This window comes from Bidens hawaiensis, unplaced genomic scaffold (genome assembly GCF_021521415.1).
Source record: "Bidens hawaiensis isolate Kalapana, Puna unplaced genomic scaffold, B.hawaiensis_p1.1 tig00010780_1, whole genome shotgun sequence".
NCBI classification, from domain to species: Eukaryota; Viridiplantae; Streptophyta; class Magnoliopsida; order Asterales; family Asteraceae; genus Bidens; species Bidens hawaiensis.
The window spans coordinates 182245-197211 of NW_027491828.1; the positions used below are offsets into that span (position 1 = coordinate 182245).

The window sequence follows — 14967 nt, forward strand, 5'->3', positions numbered from 1 at the left end:
ACACACAGGCACACACACACACACACACATAATGACAAAAAGCACCAAAAATCGTCGTAGAAAGGGACAGATGCCAAATACTAGAAACGGAAGCCGGTCATAGACGACAGACAAATGCAGCATGACGACGACAACTGAAGATGAGTACCAGATTGCATGACTAACAATAACATATGCGAGAGAGAGCGCATAAAAATGAACAAGAAAAATAAAATAAAGAGGATACAAGATAGAATGTGTGATAACTTGTTATCATCTTTTAACTCAGTTTTTTATGAATAGTGATTTTTGTGAGCGACAAAATCTACAATTTTATATATACACAAACAATAAATATGACCAAACAATAACTCAAATGATATTATCATATATATCCATAAATACAATTTCAATATGTAACTAATTACATATTTTTCACTCTTTCAAACTAATCTAAAAAAATATAACATTTAAATTAACATCAAACCAGTCACCGTTGAACCATCCAAATTACACAACCACACACCATAACCGAATAATAATATTCTTACCCTAGCCACCAATGGCCACCGTAACCAATCCTACCTCCGGCCGCCGTACCACCGCCGTAACCAATTCCGATCAACCTAAAAAGCTACACCGTTCGATCTTCGAACTCCCGTCGGATTACTTCGATTCATGCCGCCTGTTCGAACTCTCATCAACTGCTGCCTTCGTTCCTGAACTCACTATTATTAATAACGAACATGATGATGTAGAAGTAGAAGAAGATGATAATAATAATAATAATAGCTTTGGTTATAACGAACGATGGACATGTAATACTTGTAAATCGAGTTTTGAGTCGCTTATTGAGCAACGGTCTCATTTCAAGTCTGATTTTCATCGAATCAATGTACGTGAATGGTTATTATTATTATTATTATTATTATTATTATTATTATTATTATTATTATTATTATTATTATTCTCTTATTCTACTTGTTAATTTACTTGCTGTTGTAGATTAGATTCAGTTATTAAGTTATTTAACTATATGCACTTACAGTATTGTGTATGCTATAGTTAGCTACACTAGAATTGTTCATTTGTTAGGTTACTTTTAGTTAGACTCTTAAAAGCTCGAGCTAGGCTCGTTTTGACTTACGTGAGCTCGAGCTTTTCTCTAGCTTGGCTTGTTTATTATCATCATCTATTAATTTATATATATTTTAATTAATTTTATGTATTTTGAGAAGAATCTTAGACGAGCCTAAGCTAAGCTCGATCTCGTGTGCAGTATCTTAAACGAGCCAAAGCTCGAGCTCAGGGTTGCCTCCGCTCGATAAGACTTGGCTTGTTTTGAGCTTTTTATCTATTTGATCTCTAGTAGCTCGTGAGCGGCTCGGCTCGTTTGCACCCCCTAACAAGAAATGGGCGCGCAATGCTTGTTTATCTAGTTTTGAGTCGCTTATAGATCAACGTTCTCATTTCAAGTCTGATTTTCACCGAATCAATGCGAATATTCTCTCTTAATCTACTCATTACTTGCTTTTCTTGATTAGATTCAGTTATTAAGTTATTTAACTGTATGCACTTATAAATTAGTTTTCATTAAATGATATTTGTGTACAGTATTGTGTATGCTTTAGCTACACTAGATTAGAATTGTTCAATTGTTAGGGGAGATTCTAATGATCCATAGAGGCATAGTGTAGACTAGGGCATATACCTAGGGTGTAATCGAGCTGAGCCAAGCTCGACTAGGCTCGAGCTTGGTTTGTTTCTAGTTCTTTTTTAAACCTTGATCTTGGCTTGTGTATTATTATCTATTATTTTATATACTTTTTTTTAATTATTTTATATATTTTGAGAAAAACCTTAAATTAGCCTAAGCTCGGCTTGAGTTTGTGTGCAGTATCTTAAATGAGCTAAAGCTCGATTCGAGCTCGGCTTTGTAGTTTAAAATGAATACACAAGCCTTGTTAAGGCTTGACGAGCCTAAACGATCTTCCCATACAGGGTTTGATCTCGGGCTCGATAACTAAACGTGCTTTATTTAAGGCTCAGGTTCGGCTCGGGCTCGATAAGGTTCGGCGTGTTTTTGAGCTTTTTATTGATCCGATCTTGAGTAGCAAGCAAGCGACTCGGCTTGTTTGCTTCCCTTGCATATACTGACTTTCATCCAGTATGCGTGTTGAAGAAATATAAAATTGTTACTTTGTTTGAATATTTGGTTACTTTTTTTGCTTATTCACTGTCAAAATAATATTGAACATTTGTTAATACTTATAAGTTTATATCATTAGGTAAAACTCACAGTTGCTGGAAAGGACACTGTGAAAGAGGATGATTTTGATGAATGGGCATCTGATTCATTGGTTAAAGATTATGATATATCAAGTATTTCAGGCTCAGAAGATGAAGATGACAGAGAATCTAGCCTGCGCAATGATACGAATAAGGAGTTGTTAGGAAGTAATAAAAGGAAGATCTATGTGCACTTAGCAAATGGAGAAATAGTTTCGTTCTGGAAAAGCTTGTTTCTAGACGACAATGTGAAAATTGTTTTTGAACATGGTAAATCTGGTACTATGTTGGATGATGTTTTGCCATGTGTTACGGAGAAAGAAATAACTGCAAAACTGCGTTATGTGGTTCATGAACCTAGGGATAATACACGCTTTAGAATTATGTTGCTTGCTACTGGTGGCCATTTTGCTGGTTGTGTCTTTGATGGTAACTCTGTTGTCGGCCATAAAACATTCCACAGGTCAGCCCATAAAACTATGGTTTTTATGTAAATTAATAGAAACTTGTTTATTTGATAAGATTTTATATTGATACAATATGCATGATCATGTGTCATGTAGATATGTCATAAGAGCAAAGTCTGGTAAAAAACAGTCATCAAAAGATGCAAGTGGTAAAATTGCACATTCTGCTGGAGCTTCAATACGCCGACACAATGAGCAAGCTTTAAAGAAGGTATTTAGCATAATCAATGTCAGTCAATATCATGTCCCAATAGTAATAATTTAACATGAAAAGTGTTATTTCACAAACAGGAAATTCGAGAATTGCTCGCTTCATGGAAGCCTTATTTTGATGCTTCATCTTGTATCTTCATTCACGCTCCATCGGACAACCGCCAACTGCTATTCGAAGGCGAAACTCCATGCTTTAGTTGTCAGAAAGGTTCCATCAGACGCATACCGTTGACTGTTAGAAGACCGACATTCAAGGAAGCTAAGCGACTATACAACATATTGACACAAGTTTCTACTGAACCAATTGAAGAAACAGCGCCTGTTATTAAAGAAAGTAAAGAAGATTCGAAAACTACAAATACACATAGCAAAAAGAATACTAAGGAAGTTGGTGAAGCTAGTATAGTTAATAGTATGGAAGATTTAGCTATATCAAGTAGTAACGAGAGTAAAGCAGTTATTGTATCAACACCTTTACATCTAGCAGCAAAAGATGGGAATGCGGAGAAGGTTCTGGAACTTTTAGAATAAGGTCTGGATCCTTGTGTTGTAGATGAAAGAGGGAGGACGCCTTATATGCTTGCTACTGAAAAAGAAGTTAGAAACACGTTTAGAAGATTTATGGCTTTGAATCTCGATAAGTGGGATTGGCAAGCAGCTAAAGTCCCCAGTGCGTTAACAAAAGAAATGGAGGAGTCTCAGAATGCTAAACAGGTAGTTTTATAATATTTGTGTTAACACATATCTCGTTAACATGTGTATTTAAACTATATGTTGTTTGATTGTTTTTTAGGCGGAGAAAGATGCAAAAAGGAAAGCGAGAGCAAAAGAGCTGAAGAAGGCGAGGAAAGCTAGAGAGAAGAAGGCTGAGGTCTGTATTTATTTATCTTACAAAATGCAATGATATAGAATATAATTAGATTGATTTATTACACGTTAAACTTTCTTGCATACTTAAATGAGAATAAACTTATTGTTGTTATGCAGGCGGAGGCGGCTCAGTCACAGAAAACTTCATCAACTCAATCACAATCCGTCACGCCATGGTTGACTAAAGAGGTATTCTGTTATTTTTTTAATCACAAAGAGCTCTTTTTTTTATAAACTTTTGTAGGCTTAAAATATGCTATAATGAAATAACTTATAATTATTTTTGATATCTTTTAAAAACAAAATATACTTTTTTTCTTCATCAACTCAATCGCAATCCATCACGCCACGGTTGACTAAAGAGGTATTCTGTTATCTTTTTAATCACAAAGAGCTTTTTTTTTTACTTTTGTAGGCTTAAAATATGCTATAATGAAATAACTTTTAATTATAATTATATCTTTTAAAAACAAAATATACTTTATTTGGTAATTGCAGGAGGAGCTAAAAAGAAAACAAGATGAAGAGAGGGAGAAGAGAGTTGCTGCTGCCGAAAGGAGAATAGCAGCCTTTCAATCACAGACAAACACTGCCACGTCATCAGATGGCGTATGTTCATATTGCCAGGTGTCGATGGCAGGTAAAATTCCATTTCATAGGTACAATTATAAATACTGCTCCACATCGTGTATGCATCTTCACCAAGAGATCCTCGAGGATGAATAAAAGAATAACGCGTTTTTCTTTTTTTTACCATCACTGTTTTTCATTTCCATGATTGACTCGTCACAATATATATTTTTTTTGTTAAATTGTAAATGGAATATGGTTCTTCCCTGTGTTAAATTTCTCGTTAGTTGGTATTATGCTCGACAACTTTTAATCATTCAGGTTGAGATTACAACGGACCAACCGAATTAAACGTCATTAAAAAGTGATTATCTTGGTTTATGTTTGATCCTAGTAGTTTGGTTTGGCATTGAAAATATGAACCAAATTGAGGTGGTTTTTTTGCTCTGTGATTATACATTAACTGAAAACAAATGTTTTAAGTAATTGCTAAGAAATTATTAATAAGTTGTGAGCCTGAAAAAATTTAGATTTAAAAATGTAATAGTTAATTAATTTCTAATCAACAAAAAATAAACTCGTCTCTTGGGGCCTTCAAGCTCAAATTTATCAATCTTATTTTTATCCGTTTATAATTATTTAACTTGAAACAAATACTCGTCTCTTGGGGCCTTCATTTCTTGCACCTTCTTCGTCGTTGCTTGCGGCCCTCGCTACAATGGGCTTTGATGCTGCAAGTTACAAGAGTTGTTTAAAGGTTAATTTACCGTAGAGGGTTGGGTTGAATTGGTTGAGAAGATGGACTACCCGAATAACGGTTTATACATGTGGCATTTTAAAATACTTATGGAAGTTGGAATTGATATTAACCAAAGATGCCAAGACCACACCGTTTGCAATTTTAACAAAACTGAATCTTGTTGATTGTATTTGTCTAAAAACTAAAAAAATTATGTGACAGCTGTGGGATTTGAACCCACGCCCTTTCGAACCAGAGCCTAAATCTGGCGCCTTGGACCACTCGGCCAAACTGTCTTGATGTGCTTATTGTTACAATAACTATATACAACCATAATTTAGACAGTGACATTAACATGATCTTAATCACTTACTCACATATATTCTTTTTAAACATTTATAAAAGAAGAAGGGTGATAGTGATTAGTTGAAAAGTGGAGACCATCCACTTTTGTTGAGAAACGTCATTCTGATGACAACATGGGAAACACCCCTTTCTTTTTATGATCGTAGTGGTGTTGCAAAGTTTTTGGAGTGTCACATAATAGATAAACGTCCCGCTACGCATGGCCTAGGTAAAACTGTTAATGATAATGGTGAAATGTACAAACTCTCAAAAATAATAGTATCTTAAGATACACTAATACAAATTTGATCAAAATTGATATATTGCTCTTTAGAATCAGACCTTACATTATTCTAATTTTTATATATTACAAACATTTTACATAACTCACGTTTATGTCCATCAATCTTTCTAGTTACTCTTATAAAATAATATTTAATTCAAAAATTCTATCCTTCATTCTTTTGTACAAATCTTGCTATAGAAACATAACTGGTAGACAGTAGTGTCCTGAAACATTTGAAAACTCAATAGTTTATCCGGTAAATAACCACCTAATGCAAAAGTTTCCACAAAAGCTGTAGTCTTTATTTTAGTTTGAGATGCAATTCACCAATAACTTAGCACAATGTTGGTTTTCAGAACCAACCAATTAATCAAAAACCCTTTTTTATAAAGGGTTAAAACACGTACTATAACCAATTCTAGTCGTTAGGAGCCATTGTAAACCGGTCTTTAAACCGTTTTACCCATTCTACTACTTCTCAAGCTCTAAAATACATAAGGTGATTCAAGATTTCAAGTGTTAAGCGACAAACTTCTATAGTCTTACTACATACTAGTTTGTCAACAACATGAATAAGTACAATTACGCCATTAGATGATAGATTCTAATGATTTTGTTTGAAGAACTTATGTAAAAGAGCATGGTTTAACAAACTAATTAGGAAACATACACCCTTGAGGCCTTAACATAGCTAGCAAAATCAAGTTTTTGTGTTAACTAATCACACGCAGTGAGTCATACAAGAACTAGTGTTATCACTCAATCGTTGCACATCAAAGGTTAGCTAAAACAAAATAAAGATTACAAGCCAGTCATATATAAAGTATTCTAACAACTCATTTGTGGATCAACACAATAATATAATTAGCTTAAAAAGGGGTGAAATCATAAGTAGGTAACTAGCCAAAAGTTACTCATACACAAACTATTCTTATAACTCATTTGTAGATCACACAATAAGATAGTTAGCCAAACGGGGTGAAGTCAAAAGTAGTTATGCAGAAAGAGTTGTAGGCTCCAATTGTTGGATTATATTCAATATATTACAATTATAACCTTTTGATTTATTTTTAGAACTTTGTTAGTGAAAAATAAATGAGTAGCTAATATTGGTTCTTAAAACTACATGTTAACTTTGGTGTAAAAATATATCGAGTTCACTTGTCGGGTTTCCTTGCACACTAGTGAACTCCAAAAAAGATTGTCAGTACTTGCATTAGTTCATTGGCAGGCGTAGCGAACTCCTTAGAAGCATGGGAACTTTCAAAAGACGTCTATAAGTACTTGAGATGAATCATGTTAAAACATCTGAGTTTGGGAGCGAGACGTCTTAGGTAAGTCCCACAAACGACAAGCATGCCCTAAGAAACTTAGGAAACTGTACCATCTTAGTGAAAACATAAGATCTATTTTTTTCTCATAAAACCGTCATAGGTACTAGAACCATGCTTAGAAACTAAACCACACGCATCAAACACACATCTTCCTCGGAAGCAGCCTCTAAACGATGGTAATCAATGCCAAAGCAAGAACACAGTTTACAATAGAATGATATATCCTGAGGGTGCATTTTCCAAAATGAAGGCATCTTCCGTGAGTGAATAATACTCATAACACCAGCCATCTCTGCTGGCGAGAGTTTGACATACGGATCAATCCCCAACACCTCAACCCGGTTTCCGATAGGGGTGAAATTGTCCATACGATATCTAGGCGTGCTCGTGGTGTCATAGCCAGCAATAAGAGAGCTGGGATTGTTCCGGTCGCTGAAACATAAAAAAAAAATTAGTAATTATTATTTTATAATAATAAAAGAACTTTTTATTGAGAAAAAAAGAGCTTACTACTTTCAGCCAGTTGGCAGATGACAATACAAGTAAGTGCGAAAAAAGTAAATTTTTTGCTCAACAGTTGTCAAAGCTATCCGACATTTAGTGGTGTTCATGATATTTACTGCTTCCTTAACCAACATATACATATGATATGGAATACGATCAGGTGTGGTCTCCGGAGAATAATAACCAAATTTGAATGGCCCATAAAGGTAGCATAGGCCTAAGGAACATATGGGCGTATTCTCTTCCTAAACAATCAGAGCAAAAAAATTAGAATCCATTAGCTTTGATCAAACTACAAAGTCTCTAAATATTTATATATATATGCATACATACATACAAACATACATACATATCACAGTACCTGTTCTAAAAGCTCCTCATATGACATCTCTGTTGTTGAGGGTTGAGCACACTCGATATGCGTTTGCTAAACAATATCAGAGCCAACAAATGTAGAATCCGTTAGCTTTGATGAGACAACAATTAATAGGATTATCAATTTTGATATATGATAGTACCTGTTCTGAACACTCCTCATTTGTCTTTGACATCTCTTTTGTAGAGAGTTGAGCACACTTTATACGCGTTTCCTAAACAGTCGAAGCAAAAAGGTTTTTAACTAGACAACGGAGTCTCTAAATGCTGAGTAATATAACACAATGCTTCATGTCAAATTAAGATTCATACAACACAAGCTAGCCATCTAAGAGGTTTATCAAAAAGATAATTTCATGTTTCATATTTTATATTTCATAGAAACATCCAAACGATTTACAATGAAGTGGCAGGTAAGCGGGCAACAAGTTGCGCCGCAATGGCCTCTTAACTAATGGCCGCTTAACCATAGTTATCAAATGGCCGCTTAACCTGTTTCATATCAATATCCGCTTGACTAATGGCCTCTTAACCATAGTTATCAAATGCGCTAAGCGCACTCAAGGCGCATAGGCCTCGCCTAGGGCCTAGGCACAAAAAAAAGCGAGGGCCTGAAGAAAAAAAAACGCACTTGAATAAAAAATTTAAAATATATTATGTATATGAAAAATAATACTATGCTTCAAATAAAATAAACAAAAGCTATTATATAACATCATATAATCTAATTAGTACCAAAAGTTTTAAAATATTCAAGATTCAAATGTAATTCCAAAACTTGAATAACAAAATGCATTAATATAATGCCTTTGACCTATCCTAGATCTAAATTTTAATCGCATTCCTTGCATTTTTTTGCTCGGCTTTTATCTTCTCATGTTCTTAATTGGCATAGACAATGATGAAGCGCTTGCCTTGGAACTAAAAGCGCATTTATTGAGCCTTGCCTGAAAAATGGGCCTAGGCGCAAGAAGCGAGGGTTGCTCTTAACTAATGATAAGGTTAGCAAAACGTTATTGAAAACACAATTTCCTAAATAGGTTTACAAATTTTTAATACACAACAGTAGTACCTGTTCCTTGTCATCATCATCATCCTCATAAGTGGCTGCCTCTAAATGCTGATAATCAACACCAAAGCAAGTACACATTTTAAGATAGAACGATATGTCATGCTCATTCCAGTGCCTATATGTCTCGGGAGTAGGCGTCTTTCGTGAGTGAATAATATTTAAAGGCCTCATTGTTGCTACTAAGCTTCCTCATGTCCTTTAACTCACCATTAAACATGATCACCAAATGAATCAAATTAATAAAAATTAAAACAAAACAATAACATACTTGTTTTCAACAGTGCCGATCCACCGTAGAGAAAGATAACACTTCCTCTTCTTCTTGTTGTTGAGATGATCACCCATGGTGAGAAAGAATAACGACCGTTTTGTTTGTTTGTTTTCTTCCTGATGGACCGGGCATCTAAAAGGCTAGCCTAATTGTTTAACGTGCAACTCAACTAGAGGTGGCCGGAGTCACTAGAACCATAAATAAATACTTGGTCAAAACCTGAAAAAACCCCGGAAAACCCAGTCCCGGAATCGATTCCTACCTCACCCGGTTTTGACTTATGTTGACCATACCCGGAACTGGTTCCGGTTCTGAAAATACCCGGTTTGTGCACCTCTAAATCTACTCACACAGTTTAGTTTTTTAAGTTTTAACACACTTTTTTTAAGCTAATAATAATTCAAACCCTTTTGCACTTTTGAAACCGTTCAGTTTTGGTTTTTTCAGTTTCAGTTTTTCCTTTTTGAGTTTTTCTGTTTTTGCCATTCGAGCTTGAAAACATTATGCCAGAAAGAAATGTTGACCGAAAATAATGAATGTAAGATTAAATAATTTATTATTATACATTTGGTAAAAAAAAATATTTGAGTTACACATTTATTAAATTGTTATAAATTATTTAAAAATATAGAAATTCGGTTCGGTTTGTTTTCCGGTTTTTATTACACAAAAAAACCAAAACCAAACCATACTTTTGGTTTTTACAAAAACATAAAACAAAACCGTTGGTCTTTGTTTCGGTTTGAATTTTTCAGGGTTTTTATTTGTTTCGGGTCGGTTTTTTTCGATTTCTTGCACGCCCCTACTATTGAAGCTTATAAGTTAAATAAATAAAAACTATCATCAGTTTATAAAATAAATGGCTTAATTATTTTGAACAAATGGGTAATCACTCAAAAGAAACCAATATTATATTCATATAATAAGGTCACAATTTTGACATGTGAGTGTACATTGATAACTTTGGATTCGTGGGTTGCTGTTACTCATCACGATAAGATGATTTGTAAAATAAAGTGATTATTTGAAGTTCACACCAATTTAAACTCTAAAACAAAGATAAAAGCTAAGGCTATGTGTAGTGGAGGGGCTACAATTGGGGGGCGAATTGTGACACGTGGCGCCCAGTCAGCATGTAATGGAAATTTGTTTTTGGGGTGTAATGGTGTAGAGGCTACAAGTTGGGCCCACAGTCTGTTTTTTTATTATTTTCTTTTATAACTAAACTAATTAAATAAAAACCAATTTATTTAAATAATTAAATAAAAATGTATTAAAATTAAAAAATAAATACAAAAAAATACATAAACTAAAAAAAATACACGAATAATAAAAATAAATTATAATAAAAAAAACACCAAAATAAAAATACACATAAAAAATTCTATAAACAAACTAATCTATTCGTCTTCATCTTCGTTTTCGTCCCCGTCGTCGTCATTGTCCATCTCGCAGGCTTTGCTAAAAAAGCTAGGCCAAACACCCCTTAGTTCGAACAAAGTAGGGTAATGACTAATGAAGTAATGAGACTCGCAAAGTGATGATGATAATAATAATAATAATAATAATAATAGACAGCAACAAACACTGACCAAAGTCACCAACGACAAAACACCACACTTCTCCTTGAAACAACAACAATCATCATCTTCTTCTTCTTCATCGATCACCATCAATGGCAGGTATTTATTCCTCCACCCGAGCCACTCCATCACATTCATCTCCACCGTCTTCTCACATCTTCATTCCAACCCAATGGCATTATTATTATTATATTATTATTTCTCCATCTCGCAGGCGATAAACTAATCCCGTCCCCGCCCCATTTCGCCTAAATTTCGCCCAGGGGGCGGTGTTCCACCCTAAAATCGCCCCAATTTCGCCCTTTTTTCTCGCCCACTACGTTTGGCCTAAAGGCAACACAAAGCAAACTTTATAAATAAAGGTTGGCATATGACATGTCACATGTCACATGCATTAAATTATGGTTGCAGTCATAAACAAACACAGGAAACTTTAGTGTCTTATTGAAAACATAAGATCTATTTTTTTTCTCATAAAACCGTCATAGGTACTAGAACCATGCTTAGAAACTAGGTCACACGCATCAAACACACATCTTCCTCGGAAGCAGCCTCTAAACGATGGTAATCAATGCCAAAGCAAGAACACAGTTTACAATAAAATGATATATCCTGAGGGCGCATTTTCCAAAATGAAGGCGTCTTCTGTGAGTGAATAATACTCATAACACCAGCCATCTCTGCTGGCGAGAGTTTGACATACGGATCAATCCCCAACACCTCAACCCGGTTTCCGATAGGGGTGAAATTGTCCATACAATATCTAGGCGTGCTCGTTGCGTCATAGCCAGCAATAAGAGATTTGGGATTATCCCAGTCGCTGAAACATGAAAAAACATAAATTAATATTAATAATTATTAAAATAATAATAATAATAATACAAGAACTTTTTATAGAGAAAAAAGGGCTTACTACTTCCAGCCAGTTGGCAGATGACAATACAAGCACTTGACAAGTCGGTTGAGGTTTTAATCCGTCTGCTATGTGCGGTTCCTGGTTTGACAGAGAAAAATATGCAGGTCCAGCAACATGTTATTAAGTCTCCAGACAGCTGTAGCACGTAACAGAAGAGTAAAGTAATAGTCGCCATGGTATAGTCACATGTGAAAGGGCCGGATGTGTCAACGAAACGCTTTCACCTTGATGGGATAGGCTAGAAATCAAGTGCGGTGTTGTAGCTCCAAACACATTGAAATTTCGCAGTATGCCTCAAGTGTGACTTATAGTAGGATGACATAGACTATTGATTTCAAATTGGGATTAATTTTAGAATTACCAAATAGAGTAAAAATCAAATTTTACTGTATATTATCGGGACAACTTGATAAACTCTTTCATCTCTCATGACACTTAGTTTTAAATAACCTATTAAAACTAAGTTTGTCGCGATATGACTAACAAATTTTAAGTTAATAGAAAAACTATTAAGTTATTAGCTTTTGGAAATTAAATAGCCTTTAATTTGCAAAAACATAATTGGTTAATTAAAATATTTATTTTAAAGATATTTGATATACATGTATTTATACATCTCGATTCCCGTGTAAAGTTGTGTTTCTTTAATGTTTTGAGTTCGGTTTAGTTCATATTTCGTTTATCTTTTATTAATCTAAGTTCTTGAGTCAAGTATTTCATATTTATCATGTTTTGAATCGTTGGGTGTCTTTCATGTTAAGCTTTAATTCTTTATATCATTTTATGCGAAGTTATATTCGTTTTATTCGTTAATGATTACATGATTATTCCACTTAGTGTTTTGATTTGTTTTCATGTAGATGGTGGCTTGTGAGTCAAGGAAAAGAAGGCCTAGAAGGTTCCAATCGTTACTTGGAGTTCAAGGAAGAAGATTTATCAAGATTTTACAAGATATATAATAAAATAAAAAAAAATAAAAAATCCCTGCTGGAGGGCGCCGCCGCACGCGAAGGGGGGGGGGGGGTTGCGGGGCGCCTAGGGCTTCCTGGTCACACGTTTTTGCAAATCCAAGCCCATTATGCGTTCTATATATACATCTTTATATCCTAGCCGATTATACAACATATTGCAGCCGAAATTGAGAGGGTTTCCAAGGGTTTGAAGGTTATTTGGAGCTAGGAATCAAGGAAGATCATTAAGCTTTCATCCAAGTGTTCAAGGGTCGATTTAGACGAGTTCTCTCGTTCTTTATCTTTGTTCTTGTTCATTATCTTTCATGATGTTTCCTTTTGTTCTTTGGTTTAGTTATTTGATTATGATTATGTTAGGCTAGACTTCATGTCTACCTAGGTTTGATGAACATGTTTGACGCTTGATTCTTGCTTTGGACAATTGTTTGATTATGGTTTCGTTTTATTAATAGTAAAAGACTTGGTTTTGCTTTCATGATGCGTATAAGTGTTTATTATCTTGGTTGATTATTAACTATTGCTTCACATGGATTTTGTTTTCTATTGATTGTGTTCTTTAGATCTTAGGGTTCATGTTTAATCTTTACTTGGTGTTTTGATTATTATGGTTGAATAGGCCTATTAGATCATGGAAGCTTGTTAATAGTTGGTTAAGATTTTGAATGTTTTGCTAAATTCCAATAGCTGTAAGGTGAGGAATTTTTCATGTGTCTTGGTCAATTGCATGCTAGGATAGTTAGTGACAATATTCTTGCTTATTGTGTTGATCCATGTTCATGATGTCATGTTAGTTTATCAAGTTATCTAGGGTTTAGTGTTTCGTAAGATTGCTTGCTTTAGATACTATTAATTAACCCTATTTGATAAATTTGCGGAAATCAATTCAACTGATTGCTTAATAATCTAATAATTGTTCTTTGGGATTTCATTTGATTCAGTCAAGGGTCCTTTAGGGTTTGTTAGATGAATACGTTTAGAAATCAGTTTCCATAATCATGTTATTTGTCCATTGCTTGATGATTATTGATGCATGGGATTCTTACCTAGGTAGATTCCTTCTCTGATTGGTTTCGATCCTGTGTTTAGTTGCTTATTTCTCGTTTGCTTGCTTATTTATTTTTTTAGTTTAATATTACTTTAAAAACCCCCTTAAAACATTAATAATAAATAGTCGTGTCGTAAGTCGAGTCTAATTAGTTAACTTACGTAATTTATAGAGTCCTGTGGGTTCGATATTCCGGACTTACTTAGCTTTAGTACAATTGACCGGTTCACTTGCCGGTGTTTTGCTTAGTTGAGTCTTAAGTCTAGTTTTTATTACTTGTTTAATTTAGTTAATATTTATTGACTGTTTTTAGCACATCAATATTTGTTACTAGGTTGGTGATATTATAACCTATTATAAACAACCAAGCAACCACAATAGCAAATAAAAATATGTAAATCTCGAACGGCCAATAGAGGTGATCGGTCTTGCTAGAGCCAATTAGCATGACCGATCGGGTCAATAGAGGTGATCGGTCTTGTGAAGAATAATATAAATAATGAATTTGTCATTTTGAATCATGAGACACCTTTGTAAATTGATCTGAACAGGGTTCGATCCTTGGTCAATTAAACAATATACTTGTGTATCACTCTACCAAGTTGGATCAAGCATGCTAGAGTTGCTTGTTTGTTATCAAATTGTCGTTTTTTAATTCAAAATTATTGTTTTTTTGATCCTTTGCTTGATCCATGGTGAGTCAAAACTATACATATTTTTCTTTCCTGCTGTATTAAATACCACATGGCACCTTTATGATGTTATCAATCCTTTTATTAGAGTTATATCAGTATACTCCACCATTTGATCCCACAACATATGGTCAAACCTGATATAGTGGTTGCTTGACATAGTACCCGCTGGTTATAGAGAGGGATTCAAGTGCAGTATTGCTCGCATATTTCCAGACGTGTGGGATCAGGAAGATTCTCCCCTATATGCGGTGTTTCGGCAGCACACATGCTGACGATTTTGTATCGTCAAAGTCACTCAAAATATAAAAGGATTGTCTTCTCACCCCAGCATTTAGCAAATGTGCATTGTCAGACAGCATGCAATGTAAGAGAAAGTTTGACTCATGATGGGCTTTACGAACTTCGACATCAACAAGGGTAAGTATCCAATCAAGACTACGTGG

At 34.5% G+C, this 14967-nt stretch overlaps 1 long non-coding RNA gene, 1 other non-coding gene and 1 pseudogene across 3 annotated transcripts; 1 reads left to right on the forward strand and 2 right to left on the reverse strand.

Annotated features, from left to right (window-relative positions):
* Window positions 1-468: 468 nt before the first annotated feature.
* LOC143536324 (uncharacterized) lies at window positions 469-4755 on the forward strand (annotated as a pseudogene). Its single transcript, XR_013135871.1, has 7 exons — window positions 469-874; window positions 2268-2731; window positions 2832-2946; window positions 3027-3662; window positions 3742-3819; window positions 3936-4007; window positions 4317-4755. The product of XR_013135871.1 is annotated as an uncharacterized LOC143536324 (transcript).
* A 588-nt stretch (window positions 4756-5343) lies between these two features.
* TRNAL-UAG (transfer RNA leucine (anticodon UAG)) lies at window positions 5344-5423 on the reverse strand. Its single transcript has one exon. It is a non-coding gene; the product is annotated as a tRNA-Leu (tRNA).
* A 1797-nt stretch (window positions 5424-7220) lies between these two features.
* Window positions 7221-8199, reverse strand: LOC143536294 (uncharacterized). The gene is made up of 3 exons (XR_013135864.1): window positions 7958-8199; window positions 7603-7841; window positions 7221-7524 (listed from the first exon to the last, which is right to left on the reverse strand). It is a non-coding gene; the product is annotated as an uncharacterized LOC143536294 (long non-coding RNA).
* Window positions 8200-14967: the final 6768 nt, after the last annotated feature.